Raw genomic sequence first — 18,949 nt, forward strand, 5'->3', positions numbered from 1 at the left:
TGCAGTGTGTACCATCTACAAGATGCATTGCAGCAACTCGCCAAGATTTCTTCAGCAGCACCTCCTAAACCCACCTAGAAGGACAAGGGTAGCAGGCGCATGGGAACACCTCCACGTTCTCCTCCAAGTCACACACCATCTTGACTTGGAAGTACATTGCCATTCCTTCATCGTCGCTGGGTCAAAATCCTGATCTCCCTCCCTAACAGCACTGTGGGAGTACCTTCACCACACAAACTGCAGCGGTTCAAGAAGGCGGCTCACCACCATCTTCTCAAGGGCAATTAGGGATGGGCTATACGACCGCATCCCAGGAACTAAGAAAAAAAAATAATGAGTACCCGCGACATGTTGCGTACTTAGGAGCCCATTTTGCGCCTGAAAGATGGGCCGGTACCAACCAATTCCTTGGCCATTGTATTTCAAAGTAACAAGAGGCCAGAATCCGATATCAAACTTCCAGATCAGGTAATTCATTGCAAGTACAGCATTTCTTCGCTTCCACTTTCAGTTGTTGTCTTGGTGCCAGTTAAAATTCTGTACTCAGCAATGTTTGGATCCCATTTCTGTCGTCTGGCATTTAACTCTTGCTAGACATCCAAAGAAAACAGCTGCCTGTTCCCAAATCTCTCTGCTGTGTGTGCAGCCATTGTATATTCTGTTTTACAAATTGTATTGCCTTGGGCCTGGTGCCTTTCACTACCAATTTCAAAGGAGGCAATAGAAACTAACTGGTACAATTTTAAAGGGGTTGCAGAAACAGAGAGACATGGGGGTGTACTTACACCAATCTTAGAAGGAGGCTTGAGAAGTTGATAAGGCTGTGAATTGAGGCATATGAGATATTTGGCTTTCTAAATAAGGCACAGAGTACAAAAGCAAGGAATTTAAGCTAAACCTTTAAAGAAACACTGGTTCAGCCTCAGCTGGAGTATTGTGTTCAATTCTGGGCACCACACGTTAGGAAGGATGTCAAGGCCTTGGGGAGAATGCAAAGGGGATTTACCAGAATGGTGCAAGGGCAGAGTGACTTCAGTTATGTGGAGAGACTGGAGAAGATGGGATTATCCTCCTCAGGGAAGAAAAGGTTAAGAGGAGATTTCAGCATGGATTTGTGAAAGGGAAATCATGCTTGACAAATCTTCTGGAAGTTTTTGAGGATGTTTCCAGTAGAGTGGACAAGGGAGAACCAGTTGATGTGGTATATTTGGACTTTCAAAAGGCTTTCGACAAGGTACCGCACAAGAGATTAATGTGCAAAGTTAAAGCATATGGGATTGGGGGTAGTGTGCTGACATGGATTGAGAACTGGTTGTCAGACAGGAAGCAAAGAGTAGGAGTAAATGGATACTTTTCAGAATGGCAGGCAGTGACTAGTGGGGTACCGCAAGGTTCTGTGCTGGGGACTCAGCTGTTTACACTGTACATTAATGATTTAGACGAGGGGATTAAATGTAGTATCTCCAAATTTGCGGATGACACTAAGTTGCGTGGCAGTGTGAGCTGCGAGGAGGATGCTATGAGGCTGCAGAGTGATTTGGATAGGTTAGGTGAGTGGGCAAATGCATGGCAGATGAAGTATAATGTGGATAAATGTGAGGTTATCCACTTTGGTGGTAAAAACAGAGAGACAGACTATTATCTGAATGGTGACAGATTAGGAAAAGGAGAGGTGCAACGAGACCTGGGTGTCATGGTACATCAGTCATTGAAGGTTGGCATGCAGGTCCAGCAGGCGGTTAAGAATGCAAATGGCATGTTGGCCTTCATAGCGAGGGGATTTGAGTACAGGGGCAGGTAGGTGTTGCTACAGTTGTACAGGGCCTTGGTGAGGCCACACCTGGAGTATTGTGTACAGTTTTGGTCTCCTAACTTGAGGAAGGACATTCTTGCTATTGAGGGAGTGCAGCAAGGGTTCACCAGACTGATTCCCGGGATGGCGGGACTGACATATCAAGAAAGACTGGATCAACTGGGCTTGTATTCACTGGAGTTCAGAAGAATGAGAGGGGACCTCATAGAAACGTTTAAAATTCTGACAGGTTTAGACAGGTTGGATGCAGGAAGAATGTTCCCAATGTTGGGGAAGTCCAGAACCAGGGGCCACAGTCTAAGGATAAGGGGTAAGCCATTTAGCACCGAGATGAGGAGAAACTTCTTCACCCAGAGAGTGGTGAATCTGTGGAATTCTCTACCACAGAAAGTAGTTGAGGCCAATTCACTAAATATATTCAAAAGGGAGTTAGATGAAGTCCTTACTACGAGGGGGATCAAGGGGTATGGCGAGAAAGCAGGAATGGGGTACTGAATTTGCATGTTCAGCCATGATCTCATTGAATGGCGGTGCAGGCTAGAAGGGCCGAATGGCCTACTCCTGCACCTATTTTCTATGTTTCTATATTTCTATGTCTATTTTTACTAACTGAATTGCAGCTATTTCTCTGATTGGCTCTCCATTATGTTGCTGATTGGTCCCCTTGGAGGATAAGCCACACCCTGAAGTTTTTCTGGAATGTGTAAATGGAACCGCCCAGCCTAACTTTGCACATTGTAACATGATCCATTTGGAGTTCAGAAATCAGAGAGGACACATGCATCCCCCAGCCAAAGTCCCTGCTTACCCCAACGCAAGTGCATTCCCCTTATCCCAGTGCAAGTGCATCCCTCCCCCAGCCTAAGTCCCTTACCTAAGCACAAGTGCATGACCTTACCCCCACCCCCCACTCACCCCCCCACCATCCCCTGCCCACCCCCGGCATAGATAGAGCATTGTGTGCGGATTATTAACATGTTTATTGGGTATGAAGTGAATAGTGACAGTGTCGTGACCCCAACGATGTCGGGTGTGGGTGTAAAGGGGGTTGGAAGAACACGATTTGTCTTTCCTGAGTTCCCTCTCCCCAGCCCCAAGCCCCCCACAACAACCAGGCTCTCCCGCCGCCTGTCCAGTAACCAGGCTCTCTTTGCTTCCCCACCTCCCCACAACAACCACAACAACAGGCTCTCTCGCACGCCCCCAAACTAGGCTCTTTCTCTCTCTCCCCTCCATAACCACCACCCCCCCCATCCCCCCCCCCCCCAGTCGCCTGCCGGGTCTCTCTGCCCGCCATTTTCCCCCCGGCCTCGGGCAAAGTGGGGACCTCGGGGCTCGGGGCCCAGTGGGGAACTCGGGGCTCGGGGCCCAGTGAGGAGCTCGGAGCTCAGGTCCCAGTGGGGAACTTGGGGCTCGGGGCCCAGTGGGGAACTCGGGGCTCGGGGCCCAGTGGGGAGCTCAGGAGTCGGGGGCCCAGTGGGGAACTTGGGGCTCGGGGCCCAGTGGGGAACTCGGGGCTCGGGGGCCCAGTGGGGAACTCGGGGCTCGGGGCTCGGGGGCCCAGTGGGGAACTCGGGAGTCGGGGGCCCAGTGGGGAGCTCGTGAATCGGGGGCCCAGTGGGGAGCGCGGGGCTCGGGCAAAGTGGGGAGCTTGGGGCTCTGGCAAAGTGGGGAGCTCGGGGCTCTGGCAAAGTGGGGAGCTCGGGGCTTAGCAGCCCAGTGGGGAGCTCGGGGCTCGGGGCCCAGTGGGGAACTCGGGGCTCGGGGCCCAGTGGGGAGCTCGGGAGTCGGGGGCCCAGTGGGGAGCTCAGGGCTCAGGGCCCAGTGGGGAGCTCGGGGCTCGGGGCCCAGTAGGGAGCTTGGGGCTCGGGGCTCGGGGCTCGGGGCCCAGTTGGGAGCTCAGGGCTCTGGGGCCCAGTGTGGAGCTCGGGGCTCGGGGCCCAGTGGGGAGCTCAGAGCTTGGGGGCCCAGTGGGGTGCTCGGGCCTCGGGGGCCCAGTGGGGAGCTCAGAGCTTGGAGGCCCAGTGGGGACCAAGGGGCTTGGGGGCCCAGTGGGGTGCTCGGGGCTCGGGGGCCCAGTGGGAGCGCGGGTCTCGGCGGCCCAGTGGGGTGCTCGGGGCTTGGGGGCCCAGTGGGGAGCGCGGGGCATGGGGGCCCAGTGGGGTGCTCGGGGCTCGGGGGCCCAGTGGGGAGCAAGGGGCTTGGGGGCCCAGTGGGGTGCTCGGGGCTCGGGGGCCCAGTGGGGAGCTCAGAGCTTGGGGGCCCAGTGGGGAGCAAGGGGCTTGGGGGCCCAGTGGGGTGCTCAGGGCTCGGGGCTCGGGGGCCCAGTGGGGAGCGCGGGGCTCGGCGGCCCAGTGGGGAGCTCGGAGCTCGGGGCTCGGGGCCCAGCGGGGAGTTCGGGGCTCAGGGGCTGGGGGCCCAGCAGGGAGCTCGGGGCCTAGCGGGGAGCTTAGGGCTTGGGGGCCCAGCGGGGAGCTCGGGGCTTGGGGCTCGGGGCTCGGGGCTTGGGACCCACCGGGGAGCTCGGGGCTCGGGGCCCAGCGGGGAGCTCGGGGCTCAGGGGCTGGGGGCCCAGCGGGGAGCTCAGGGCCTAGCAGGGAGCTTGGGGCTCGGGGGCCCAGTGGGGAGCTTGGGGCTTGGGGTTCGGGGCTCGGGGCTGGGGGCCCAGCGGGGAGCTCAAGGCTCGGGGCTCGGGGCCCAGCGGGATGCTTGGGGCTCGGGGGCCCAGTGGGGAGCTCGGGGCTTGGGGGCCGGCAGCTCAGCAGGCAACATGGTGTTCAGTGGCGTTTCCGGTTCGGGTGTCAGGGTATGGTGTGGTGAGGGAGAGGAGGATGCATGAGCAGAAAAGGGTTAGTGGAAATTGCGCTTGGGGTGGGCGGAGTCGGAGACTATTTGTCCTAGCTCTCGCTTCTGCGCAGAAGAGTGTGTTAGGACAAATAGTCACTTCGGAGATTTAATAGTGGTGTTCCAAATTATGAGGAGTTTCGATAGAGTAAATAGGGAGAAGTTATTTCCATTGGCAGGAGAGTCGGTAACCAGAGAACACAGATTTAAAGTCATTGGCAAAAGAACCGAAGGGGAGATGTGGAAATTTTTTTTATGCAACAAGTTGTTATGATCTGGAATTGAATATATAGCTGAAAGGGTATAAAACATTGCCGGTCTATGGGGAATAAGCAGGAGAGTGGGACTAATTGGATGGCTCTTTCAAAGAGCCGGCACTTGCATGACGGGCTGAATGGCCTCCTTCTGTGCTGTAAGATTCTATGATTCTATGAGGTCTTAATTCTGTCAGCCTGAGAGCTCCTTTCTGCTCAGTTACGTGGCAGATAGATGCATGGCATTCTCCAATTCAGCCTGGTGCCTCTCTTAAGTTGCCAAGCAAAATAAATGCCCACACTGTCAACGTGAGTTTTCTGTGGTCATTCCTCACATGGCCTTTTGTTTTTCTAATATTTAGTAGCCTAGTAACAACTTAATACAATGAAAACCACCTACAGAAAACGCTAACCTTTCAGCGCACGCACAGGTATCATTTGGATTTACTTGTGGACTAACATCTCATATCAGTCTTTGAGCTATTTTGTGTTCAGGTTCACGTTCTATGCACACTGCTTGACTCACGAAGTGTGACCGAAAGATTCATGTACTTGATCAAAGCCTTTATGTGATCCAATGTAGCCTCATTTAAATGAAAAAAACTTTACTTCAAAAATAAAAGTTAGTAATAGGGTAAGCACAGGCAATGATGTCCTTGACACCTTTATTAGTCTTTTAGTGTTGGGGCAATTACAGAGAGGATGTGTACTTCATGGCAAGTACAAAGATAGATAAATACTTCAGGGTAGGTGCAGAAGCAGCTGTGTACTTTAGCATGAGATAGAGATAGTATCTACTTGAGTATAATTGCATTGATACATACTTACATAGATGTGTACTGCAGGGTAAATAAGTACTTAGGGAATTAAGGAATATGGGGATAGTGAGATAGAAGATCAGCCATGATTTTGGTGAAAGGCAGAGCAGGCTCGAAGGGCCAAATGGCCTATTCAAGCTCCTCTTTCTTATGTTCTTATGTTACATGCATTAAGGATAATTACATAGATGCGCACATCAGGCTAAGTATCTTACGTGTACATGGATGAATAAAGCCATTAGGGAATAATTGAGGGTAAAGGAAGAGGCATACATTAAGTACATATACAACAAGTACATATTCATCAGTAAGACAAAGATCCTCCACCAGCCTGTCCTCGCCGCACAGCACTGCCCCCCAGACATCAAGATCACGGCCCGGCCCTGGACAATGTGGACCACTTCGCTTACCTCGGGAGCCCCCTATCAACAAGAGCAGGCATTGACGACAAGATCCAACACCGCCTCCAGTGCGCCAGTGCAGCCTTCGGCCACCTGAGGAAAAGAGTGTTTGAAGACTAGGCCCTCGAAACTGTCACCAAGCTCATGGTCTACAGGGCCGTAGTAATACCCACCCTCCTGTATGGCTCAGTGACATGGACCATGTACAGTAGATACCTCAAGTCGCTGGAGAAATACCACCAGCAATGTCTCAGCAAGATCCTACAAATCCCCTGGGAGGACAGATGCACAAACATTAGCTTCCTCGTCCAGGCCAACATCCCCAGCATTGAAGCACTGACCACACTTGATCAGCTCCGCTGGGCAGGCCACATAGTTCGTGTGCCAGACACAAGACTCCCAAAGCAAGCGCTCTACTCTGAACTCCTTCACGGCAAACGAGCCAAAGGCAGGCAGAGGAAACGTTACAAGGACACCCTCAAAGCCTCCCTGATAAAGTGCGACATCCCCACTGACACCTGGGAATCCCTGGCCAAAGACCGCCCTAAGTGGAGGAAGTGCATCCAAGAGGGCACTGAGCACCTCGAGTCTCGGCGCCGAGAGCGTGCAGAAATCAAACGCAGGCAGCGGAAGGAGCGTGCGGTAAACCAGGCTCCCTGCCCACCCTTTCCCTCAACGACTATCAGTCCCACCTGTGACAGAGACTGTGGTTCTCGTATTGGACTGTACAGCCACCTAAGAACTTATGCTAAGAGTGGAAGCAAGTTTTCCTCGATTCCGAGGGATTGCCTAAGATGATACAACAGGGGTGTGCGTGATAAAGAAGAATACAAAAAGATTAGGAAGAAGACAAAAAAAAAATTAGGGGGGGGCAAAGAGGAACTATGTAATTAAATCATCAAGAAACATAAAACAAAACAGTAAAATATTTTACAGGCACATCAATAAAAAAAAAGAAGGTTGAGATGGGAATAGGGCCATTAAGGGATAAACAGGATAATACCACAGGTAACGATGGAGAGATGGCAGAAATATTAAATCATTAATTTGCTTCAGTATTTACCAGGGAGGTAGACCAGGTGGACATGACACTGGATGATGAGATTAGTGATAAAATAAGAAGAGGAGATATGTTAAATAAACTAATTGAACTCAAAGAGGATAAAACCCCATGTCCGGATGGATAGCATCCACACATTTTAAAAAAATCTAGGAAAGCGTGCCGAGGTATTACTCCATATATTTAATAATTCATTAGATAAAAGGTGTCATGACAGAGGACTGGTGGAGAGCACACATAATATCTATATTTAAGAAGGAGGATAGAACATGTCCAGGGAATTATGGTTCAGTAAGTTTAATATCGGTGGCAGGAAACATAATGGAATCTCTACTAAAGGAGAAAACAGAACAACATCTAGAAACCAAAAATAGAATAATGAATGGTCAGCATGGATTTCAAAAGGGAAAGTCTTGCTTTACAAACCTCATTGAATTTTTTGAAGAGGTAACAGAGAGGAGACAATGTTAATGCAGTAATTTATCTAGATTTTCAAAAGACCTTTGATGAGGTACCTCATAATAGACTGATGAACAAATTTGGAGCATGCGGAGCCGGAGACAAGTAGCAGAATGGATAGGCAGCTGGATTCAAGACAGAAAGCAGAGAGTAGGGGTAAAGGGTAGCTATTTACAGTGGCAGAAGGTGTTCCACAAGGATCAGTGCTGGGACCACTGTTGTTACATAAGAACATAAGAACATAAGAACATAAGAAATAGGAGCAGGAGTAGACCATACGGCCCCTCGAGCCTGCTCCACCATTTAATACGATCATGGCTGATCTGATCTTGGTCTCAGATCCACTTCCCTGCCCGCTCCCCATAACCCCTTATTCCCTTATCGGTTAAGAAACTGTCTATCTCTGTCTTAAATTTATTCAAGGACCCAGGTTCCACAGCTCTCTGAGGCAGAGAATTCCACAGATCTACAACCCTCTGAGAGAAGAAATTCCTCCTCATCTCAGTTTTAAATGGGTGGCCCCTTATTCTAAGATTATGCCCCCTAGTTCTAGTCTCCCCCATTAGTGGAAATATCCTCTCTGCATCCACCTTGTCGAGCCCCCTCATAATCTTATACATTTCGAGAAGTTCACCTCTCATTCTTCTGAATTCCAATGAGTAGAGGCCCAACCTCCTCAAACTTTCCTCATAAGTCAAACCCCTCATCTCCGGAATGTAACTAGTGAACCTTCTCTGTGTCATGTATTTCACCATCTTGCAATGACAATAGTTATGTAACTGTAACTCATGCACACTGTACCTGTACCCTTGAAATGCACACCCTGAACAGAGGGGGTGAGCTTGCGGGAGACACTCCTCACCTGGGTTCCCAGGTATAAAAGGGGAGGTCCCACTCCTTGGTCCTGGGAATAAAGTGAAGGTCACAGAGTGACCGTGTCTGATATATACATGCCTCGTGTGAGTTTGTAACAAGGTGCAGAGACACTACGTTTGGCGACGAGAAATGGGAATCACCGAACCACAAGGATGGCCACCGGTGGCACAGAGGAACGCTACTGTGTGGGTGAGGACTGGGACGACATTGTGGAAAGACTCCAGCAGAGCTTTGTCACAAAGGACTGGCGGGAAGAGACAGCGGCTGACAAGCAGAGGGCGCATCTACTGACCAGCTGTGGTCCACAGACGTAAGCGCTGATGAAAGACCTGCTCGCACCCCAAAAGCCAGCGGACAAGTCCTACGAAGAGCTCAGCCAGCTGATCAGTGAGCATCTCAAGCCGGCAAGTAGCTTGCACATGGCCCGGCACCGGTTCTACACTCACCGGCGTCGGGAGGGTCAAAATGTCTCGGTCTTCGTGGCGGAACTGCGGCGTTTGGCCAGTCTCTGTATGTTCTCCGATGCCTGCAGGGGGGAGATGTTAAGGGACTTTTCATCGAGGGCATTAATCATGCCGGCATTTTCAGGAAGCTCATAAAGACCAAGGACCTGACTTTAGAAGGGGCGGCGTTGATAGCACAGACCTTTATGGCAGGGGAAGAGGAGACCAAGCTAATTTACGCACGTAGCCCTGGTTTTAACATTGCGATGAACCAGGGAGTAAATGATGTAAAAGTGATACAGAACTCCGCAGGCAGGCAAGGGCAATTCGACACCACCCATGCAGCAACAAGCTCCAGGGTGGGCCTGCGACAGGGACAATGGAAAGGGGAGCGGCAATTCACAACATCACGAGGAACAATGCATCCCGTGATGGGACCATTCACAGTGCTTAGAAACAGCCAAATGGGCCATCAGAGAGGAATGCCTGGGAATAGTCCTTTTGTTAACAGCAATCTCAGCTCATGTTGGAGGTGTGGGGGGAGACACACTGCCAAAAGCGGCAGGTTCTAGCTTTATACCTGTAGGATTTGTAATGTCAGTGGACACTTGGCCAGGATGTGCAAAAAGGCAGTAGCGAGGCTAGTCTGCGAGACAGAGGAACCAGACGAAGGGTCTGCAATGCAGGATGAGGTCTGGGGAACAACCATGGATGCTGAAGTTCAGAGAGTTCATGTGGCTGACGTCCACAGTTCATACACTAAAACGTCACCCATGATGATGAAATTCTTACTGAATGGCATCCCGGTGCACATGGAGCTGGATACGGGAGCTAGCCAGTCACCCATGAGCGCCCAACAATTTGAGAGACTATGGCCACACAGAGCTAGCAGGTCCAAACTGGAACGCATTGAGACGCAGCTACGTACGTACACCAAAGAGATCATTCCAGTGCTGGGCAGTGCAAACTTAATGGATTACAGAACCGGCTGCCACTCTGGATTGTTCCGGGAAATGGCCCCGCGCTCTTGGGGAGGAGTTGGCTAGCTGAGATGAATTGGAAATGGGGGAATGTGCACGCCATTTCATCTGTGGAGCGAAGTTCATGCTTGCAGGTATTGCAAAAATTGGAGTCACTCTTTCAACCTGGTGTCGGAACATTCAAAGACACTAAAGTAGTAATACACATCACTCCGACGCCAGACCAGTGCACCATACGTGATGCATGAGAAAATTGAAAGTGAACTGGACAGGCTGCTCAGAGAGAGCATAATCTCGGCCGTTGAATTCAGCGACTGGGCAAGTTCCATCGTTCCCGTCCTCAAAGCAGATGGCTCGGTCAGGATTTGTGGCGACTACAAAGCACCATCAACCGAGTGTCGCTGCAAGACCAATATCTGCTCCCGAGAGCGGAGGACCTTTTTGCCACACTGGCAGGTGGCAAGCTGTTTACGAAGCTGGACCTCACTTCGGTCTACATGACTCAGGAACTGGCGGAAGATTCCAAGCTTCTGACCACCATCACGACGCACAAAGTATTATTTGTCGACAACAGGTGCCTGTTTGGCATTCGTTCGGCAGCGGCTATCTTTCAGCGAAACATGGAAAGCTTGCTCAAGTCCATCCCTGGAATGGTCGTATTCCAAGACGACATCCTTATAACGGGTCGAGACACCGAGGAACAACTCCGCAACCTGTAGGAGGAGCTACGCCGATTGGATCGGGTAGATTTGCGGCTGAAAAAGGCCAAGTGCATGTTTTTGGCCTCAGAGGTCGTGTTTCTGGGCAGGAGGGTGGCCGCAGGCGGGATCCGGCCCACTGAATCAAAAACTGAGGCGATTCGCCGGGCGCCTAGGCCCGGCAACGCGTCAGAGTTGCGATCATTCCTGGGACTTTTGAACTATTTTGGTAACTTTTTTGCCGAACTTAAGCACATTGTTGGAGCCGTTACACATGCTCCTCTGCAAAGGGTGTGAATGGTTTTGGGGGGACTGTCAAGAATGGGCTTTCAATAAGGCGAGGAACCTGCTGTGTTCCAACAAACTGTTGACTTTGTATGACCCCTGTAAAAAACTGGTTTTAACATGCGATGCATCATCCTACGGGGTTGGGTGTATGTTGCAGCAGGGTAACGATGACAGCCGACTCCAACCGGTGGCTTACGCCTCCAGGTCGCTCTCCCAGACAGAGCGTGGATACGGCATGGTCAAGAAAGAGGCACTCGCTTGTGTTTACGGTGTGAAAAAGATGCACCAGTACCTTTTCGGTAGACGGTTCGAGCTAGAGACGGACCACAAGCCGTTAACATCCCTGTTGTCCGACAGCAAAGCTGTCAATGCGAATGCGTCAGCTCGCATACAGCGATGGACCCTCACGCTGGCTGCGTATGACTACACCATACGGCACCGGCCAGGCACTGAAAATTGCGCTGACACACTCAGCAAGCTCCCACTGGACACCACCGAGGGGGCGTCGGAGCAGAGCGCCGAGATGGTCATGGCCATTGAGGCTTTTGACACCACGGGCTCCCCATCACAGCCCGCCAGATCAAACTCTGGTCCAATAAGGACCCCCTCCTATCCATGATAAAGAAATGTGACCTGAATGGGAATTGGGTGCCCGCACACAGGGCATGCCCCGAGGAAGTCAGGCCGTTTCAGAGACAGATGGATGAACTCTCCATCCAAGCTGACTGCCTGCTATGGGGCAGAAAGGGAACTCCGCAGTGAGCACCCTGGGGTCGTGTTAATGAAGGCCATTGCCCGGTCACATGTATGGTGGCCGGGGATTGACTCAGACCTGGAACACTGGGTTCGCAGGTGCACGACGTGTGCCCAGCTGGGCAATGCCCCCAGGGAGGCCCCACTCAGCCCGTGGCCCTGGCCCACCAGGCCATGGTCACGTATTCATAAGAACATAAGAACATAAGAATTAGGAACAGGAGTAGGCCATCTAGCCCCTCGAACCTGCTCCGCCATTCAATAAGATCATGGCTGATCTGGTCGTGGACTCAGCTCCACTGACCCGCCCTCTCCCCGTAACCCTTAATTCCCTTATTGCTTAAAAATCTATCTATCTTTGACTTGAAAACATTCAATGAGCCAGCCTCAACTGCTTCCTTGGGCAGGGAATTCCACAGATTCACAACCCTCTGGGAGAAGAAATTATTTCTCAACTCGGTTTTAAATTGGCTCCTCCGTATTTTGAGGCTGTGCCCCCTAGTTCTAGTCTCCCCCACCAATGGAAACAACCTCTCTGCCTCTATCTTGTCTATCCCTTTCATGATTTTAAATGTTTCTATAAGATCACCCCTCATCCTTCTCAACTCCAACAAGTAAAGACCCAGTCTACTCAATCTATCATCATAAGGTAACCCCCTCATTTCTGGAATCAGCCTAGTGAATCGTCTCTGTACCCCTTCCAAAGCTAGTATATCCTTCCTTAAGTAAGGTGACCAAAACTGCACGCAGTACTCCAGGTGCGGCCTTACCAATACCTTATACAGTTGCAGCAACACCTCCCTGCTTTTGTACTCCATCCCTTTCGCAATGAAGGCCAACATTCCATTTGCCTTCCTGATTACCTGCTACACCTGCAAACTAACCTTTTGGGATTCATGCACAAGGACCCCCAGGTCCCCCTGCACCACAGCATGTTGTAATTTCTCCCCATTCAAATAATATTCCCTTTTACTGTTTTTTTTCCCCAAGGTGGATGACCTCACATTTTCCGACATTGTATTCCATCTGCCAAACCTTAGCCCATTCGCTTAACCTATCCAAATCTCCTTGCAGCCTCTCTGAGTCCTCTACACAACCCGCTTTCCCACTAATCTTAGTGTCATCTGCAAATTTTGTTGCAGTACACTCTGTCCCCTCCTCTAGGTCATCTATGTATATTGTAAACAGTTGTGGTCCCAGCACTGATCCCTGTGGCACACCACTAACCACTGATTTCCAACACGAAAAGGACCCATTTATCCCGACTCTCTGCTTTCTGTTCGCCAGCCAATTCTCTATCCATGCTAATACATTTCCTCTGACGCTGCGTACCTTTATCTTCTGCAGTAACCTTTTGTGTGGCACCTTATCGAATGCCTTTTGGAAATCTAAATACATCACATCCATCGGTACACCTCTATCCACTATGCTCGTTATATCCTCAAAGAATTCCAGTAAGTTCATTAAACATGATTTCCCTTTCGTGAATCCATGCTGCGTCTGCTTGATTGCACTATTCCTATCTAGATGTCTCGCTATTTCTTCCTTAATGATAGTTTCAAGCATTTTCCCCACTACAGATGTTAAACTAACCGGCCTATAGTTACCTGCCTTTTGCCTGCCCCCTTTTTTAAACAGAGGCATTACATTAGCTGCTCTCCAATCCGCTGGTACCTCCCCAGAGTCCAGAGAATTTTGGTAGATTATAACAAATGCATCTGCTATAACTTTCACCATCTCTTTTAATACCCTGGGATGCATTTCATCAGGACCAGGGGACTTGTCTACCTTCAGTCCCTTTAGTCTGTCCAGCACTACCTCCCTAATGATAGTGATCATCTCAAGGTCCTCCCTTCCCACATTCCTATGACTAGCAATTTTTGGCATGGTTTTTATGTCTTCCACTGTGAAGACGGAAGCAAAATAATTGTTTAAGGTCTCAGCCATTTCCACATTTCCCATTATTAAATCCCCCTTTTCATCTTCTAAGGGACCAACATTTACTTTAGTCACTCTTTTCCGTTTTATATATCTGTTAAAGCTTTTACTATCTGTTTTTATGTTTTGCGCAAGTTTACCTTCGTAATCTATCTTCCCTTTCTTTATTGCTTTTTTAGTCATTCTTTGCTGTTGCTTAAAATCTTCCCAATCCTCTAGTTTCCCACTAACCTTGGCCACGTTATACGCATTGATCTTTGATTTGATACTTTCCTTTATTTCCTTGGTTATCCACGGCTGGCTATCTCTTCTCTTGCCGCCCTTCTTTTTCACTGGAATATATTGTTGTTGCACATTATGAAAGAGCTCCTTAAAAGTCCTCCACTGTTCCTCAATTGTGCCACCGTTTAGTCCTTGTTTCCAGTCTACTTTAGCCAACTCTGCCCTCATCTCACTGTAGTCCCCTTTGTTTAAGCATAGTACGCTCGGTTCTGACACAACTTCCTCTTCCTCAATCTGTATTACAAATTCAACCATATTGTGATCACTCATTCCGAGAGGATCTTTTACAAGGAGATCGTTTATTTTTCCTGTCTCGTTACACAGGACCAGATCCAAAATGGCTTGCTCCCTTGTAGGCTCTGTTACATACTGTTCTAAGAAACAATCCCGTATGCATTCTATGAATTCCTCTTCCAGGCTACCCCCTGCGATTTGATTTGACCAATCGATATGTAGGTTAAAATCCCCCATAACTACTACCGTTCCTTTTTCACATGCCTCCATTATTCCCTTGATTATTGCCCGCCCCACCATGAAGTTATTATTTGGGGGCCTATAAACTATGCCAACTAGTGACTTTTTCCCCTTACTATCTCTAATCTCCACCCACAGTGATTCAACATTTTGTTCATTCGAGCCAATATCATCCCTCACAACTGCCCTGATATCATCCCTTATTAACAGAGCTACCCCACCTCCCTTCCCTTCCTGCCTATCTTTCTGAATCGTCAGATACCACTGTACGTTTAATTCCCAGTCCTGGCCATTCATGTAGACTATGCGGGCCTGTTCATGGGGAAAATGTTCCTCATCGTTGTCGATGCATACTCGAAGTGGATTGAGTGCATCATATTGAACTCGTGCACGACATCCATCACTGTGGAGAGTCTGCGTACGGTTTTCGCGACCCATGGCTTACCGGACATCCTGGTCAGTGACAATGGCCCGTGTTTTATCAACCATGAATTCCAGGAGTTTATGTCGGGCAATGGAATCAAGCACGTCCGGACAGCGCCGTTCAAGCTGGCTTCCAATGGCCAGGTGGAGCGGGCGGTCCAAATCATAAAGTAGGGCATGCTACGCATCCAAGGACCCTCCCTTCAGTACCGCCTATCGCGCCTCCTGCTGGCCTACAGTTCCCGGCCACACTCGCTCACGGGAGTCCCGCCAGCGGAACTCCTCATGAAATGCACGCTCAAGATGCGGCTGTCCCTCATTCACCCAGACATGGCAGACATTGTTGAGGGCAAGCGCCAGTCCCAAACTGAGCTCCATGATCGAGGCTCAAGGGGGAGGTTTATAGAAATAGATGACCCGGTACTTGTTCTTAACCATGCTTTGTGACACAAATGGCTTGAGGGCACTGTAGTTGGCAAAGAAGGAAACAGGGTCATTGTGGTCAAACTAAACAATGGGCAGATATGCCACAAACACTTGGACCAAGTAAAGACAAGGTTCAGCATAGACAAGGAGGAACTGGAAGAAGAGCATGATGAGATAGCACCCACACCACTGTCAGCGTACGAGCAACAAAGACAGCCCTCAGCATGCACAATCCCGGCGGCCAGCCCAGACTGGCCGGAATCACCTCAAGTGACAGAGACGCATGCTGAGGCTCAGCCACCAGAGCCACAAGTGTGGCGCTCCACGAGAGAGCGTCGACCACCCGATAGACTTAACCTCTGAAACCAAAAGATTTAAGGGGGGAGGTGATGTCATGTATTTCACCATCTTGCAATGACAATAGTCATGCACACTGTACCTGTACCCTTGAAATGCACACCCTGACCACAGGGGGTGAGCTTGCGGGCGACACTCCTCACCTGGGTTTCCAGGTATAAAAGGGGAGGTCCCACCCAGGGTCAGCACTCCTTGCTCCTGGGAATAAAGTGAAGGTCACAGAGTGACCGTGTCTGATATATCCATGCCTCATGTGAGTTTGTAACAAGTTGCAGAGACACTACACTCTGAACTGCCTCCAAAGAAAGTATATCCTTTCTTAAATATGGAAACCAAAATTGTACGCAGTATTCCAGGTGTGGCCTCACCAATACCCTGTATAAATGTAGCAAGACTTCCCTGCTTTTATACTCCATCAACTTTGCAATAAAGGCCAAAATTCCATTGGCCTTCCTGATCACTTGCTGTACTTGCATACTAATCTTTTGTGTTTCATGCACAAGTACCCCCAGGTCCCGCTGTACTGCAGCACTTTGCAATCTTTCTCCATTTAAATAATAACTTGCTCTTTGATTTTTTTTTGCTAAACTGCACGACCTCACACTTTCCAACATTATACTCCATCTGCCAAATTTTTGCCCACTCACTTAGCCTCTCTATGTCCTTTTGAAGATTTTTTGTGTCCTTCTCACACATTGCTTTTCGTCCCATCTTTGTATCGTCAGCAAACTTGGCTACATTACACTCGGTCCCTTCTTCCAAGTCATTAATATAGATTGTAAATAGTTGGGGTCCCAGCACTGACCCCTGTGGCCCCTACTAGTTACTTATTGCCAACCAGAGAATGATCCATTTATCCCGACTCTCTGTTCTCTGTTAGTTAGCATGCTAACATATTACCCCCAAACCCATGAACTTTTATCTTGTGCAATTACCTCTTATGTGGCACCTTGTCAAATGCCTTCTGGAAGTCCAAATACACCACATCCACTGGTTCCCCTTTATCCACCCTGTTCGTTACATCCTCAAAGAACTCCAGCAAATTTGTCAAACATGACTTCCCCTTCATAAATCCATGCTGTCTCTGACTGACCGAATTTTGCTTTTCCAAATGAACTGCTACTGCTTCTTTAATAATGGACACCAATATTTTCCCAACCATAGATGTTAGGCTAACTGGTCAATAGTTTCCTGCTTTTTGTCTGCCTCTTTTTTTAAATAAGGGCGTTACAGTTGCAGTTTTCCAATCTGTGGGACCTCCCCAGAATCCAGGGAATTTTGATAAATTACAACCAATGAATCCACAATCCCTGCTGCTACTTCTCTTAAGACCCTAGGATGCAAGCCATCAGGTCCAGGGGATTTATCTGCCTTTAGTCCCATTATCTTACTGAGTACCACCTTCTTAGTGATTGTAATTGTGTTAAGTTCCTCCCCTCCTATAGCCCCTTGGCTATCCACTGTTGGGATATTTTTAGTGTCCTCTCCCGTAAAGATTGATACAAAATATTTGTTCAGCGTTTCTGCCATCTCCATGTTCCCCATTACTAATTCCCCGGTCTCGTCCTCAAGGGGACCAACATTTACTTTAGCCACTCTTTTCCTTTTTAGATACCTTTAGAAACTCTTACTATCTGTTTTTATATTTCATGCTAGTTTACTTTAATAGTCAATCTTCCCTTTCTTAATCATTTTTTTAGTCATTCTTTGTTGGCTTTTAAAAGCTTCCCAATCTTCTGTCCTCCCACTAGTTTTGGCCACTTTGTATGCCCTTGTTTTTAATTGGATACCCGCCTTTATTTCTTTACTTAGCCATGGATGGCTGTCTTTTCTTTTACACCCTTTCCTCCACACTGGAATATTTTTTCTTGAGAGTTGTGAAATATCTCCTTAAACATACACCACTGTTCATCAACCATCGTACACTTCAATCTATTTTCCCAGTCCACTTTAGCCAACTCTGCCTTCATACCTTCATAGTCTCCTTTATTTAAGCTTAGGACGCTGGTTTGAGATCCGACTTTCTCATTCTCCATCTGAATTTGAAATTCAATCATGCTATGATCACTCATTCCAAGGGGATCCTTTACTAGGAGATTGTTTATTAATCCTGTCTCATTACACAGGACCAGATCTAAGATAGCTTGCACCCTGGTTGATTCCATTACATACTGCTTAAGGAACCCATCCCTTATGCACTCTATGAACTTTTCCTCAAGGCTACCCTGACCAATTTGATTTGTCCAATCACAATTTATATTAATGATTTAAACTTCGGAATCAAAAACACAATTTCTAAATTTGCGGATGACACCAAATTGGAGGGGATAGTCAATACTGAGGAGAACTGCAACAAATTACAGGAGGACATTAATAAACTTGCAGAATGGACATACAATTGGCAAATGAAGTTCAACACAAATAAATTGAGGTATTACATTTTGGTAGAAAGATTGGAGGGTGCGACTATAGATAGGGTAGAGGAACAACATGATCTCGGAGTACAAATACACCAATCACTAAAATTGCGACACAGTAACCTGTAACAGTAACAGTAAGGCCATGAAAAAAGCAAATCAAGCACTAGGGTTTATTTCTAGAGGGGTAGAATTGAAAAGTAGGGAGGTCATGCTAAACTTGTATCGAACCTTGCTTAGACCACACTTAGAGTAAGTACTGCGTACATAGTCGCCATATTATAAAAAAGGTGAAGAGTCACTGGAGAGGTACAGAGAAGATTTACAAAGTTGATACCATAAATGTAAGGGTATACATATCAGGAACGGATGAACAGGCTGGGTTTTTTTTCTCTTGAAAAAAGAAGGCTGAGGGTGACCTAATAGAGGTCTTTAAAATTATGAAAGTTTTTAATAGAGTGGATACAGAGAGAATGTTTCCACTTGTGGGGAAGAGCATAACTAGAGACCATCAATATAAGATAGTCACCAAGAAATCCAATAGGGAATTCAGAAGAAACTTCTTTACCCAAAGAGTGATGAGAATGTGGAACTCGCTACCACAAGGAGTGATTAAAGCAAATAGTATAGATGTAATTAATGGGAGGCTGGACAAGCATATGAGAGGGAAGGGCATAGAGGGTTATGCAGATTTAGATGAGAAAAGATGGGAGGAGGTTCGAGTGGAGCATAAATGTCTGCATGGACTGGTTGAGCCGAATGGCCTGTTCCTTTGTCACATTACCTATGTAACCCTATGTAATCCTATGTACTTCAGGGTGATTACATAGATGTGTGCTGCAGTGGATATAAGGCGACAGATATGTGTTTCAGGCTATGGGTGTAAAATTTCCCGATATGCAGTCCCTGTGCAGACCATTCCTCAATGGGTCCCCACCATTTTCA

The sequence above is a fragment of the Pristiophorus japonicus genome, chromosome 2, assembly GCF_044704955.1.
Source record: "Pristiophorus japonicus isolate sPriJap1 chromosome 2, sPriJap1.hap1, whole genome shotgun sequence".
In the NCBI taxonomy this organism is placed as follows: Eukaryota; Metazoa; Chordata; class Chondrichthyes; family Pristiophoridae; genus Pristiophorus; species Pristiophorus japonicus.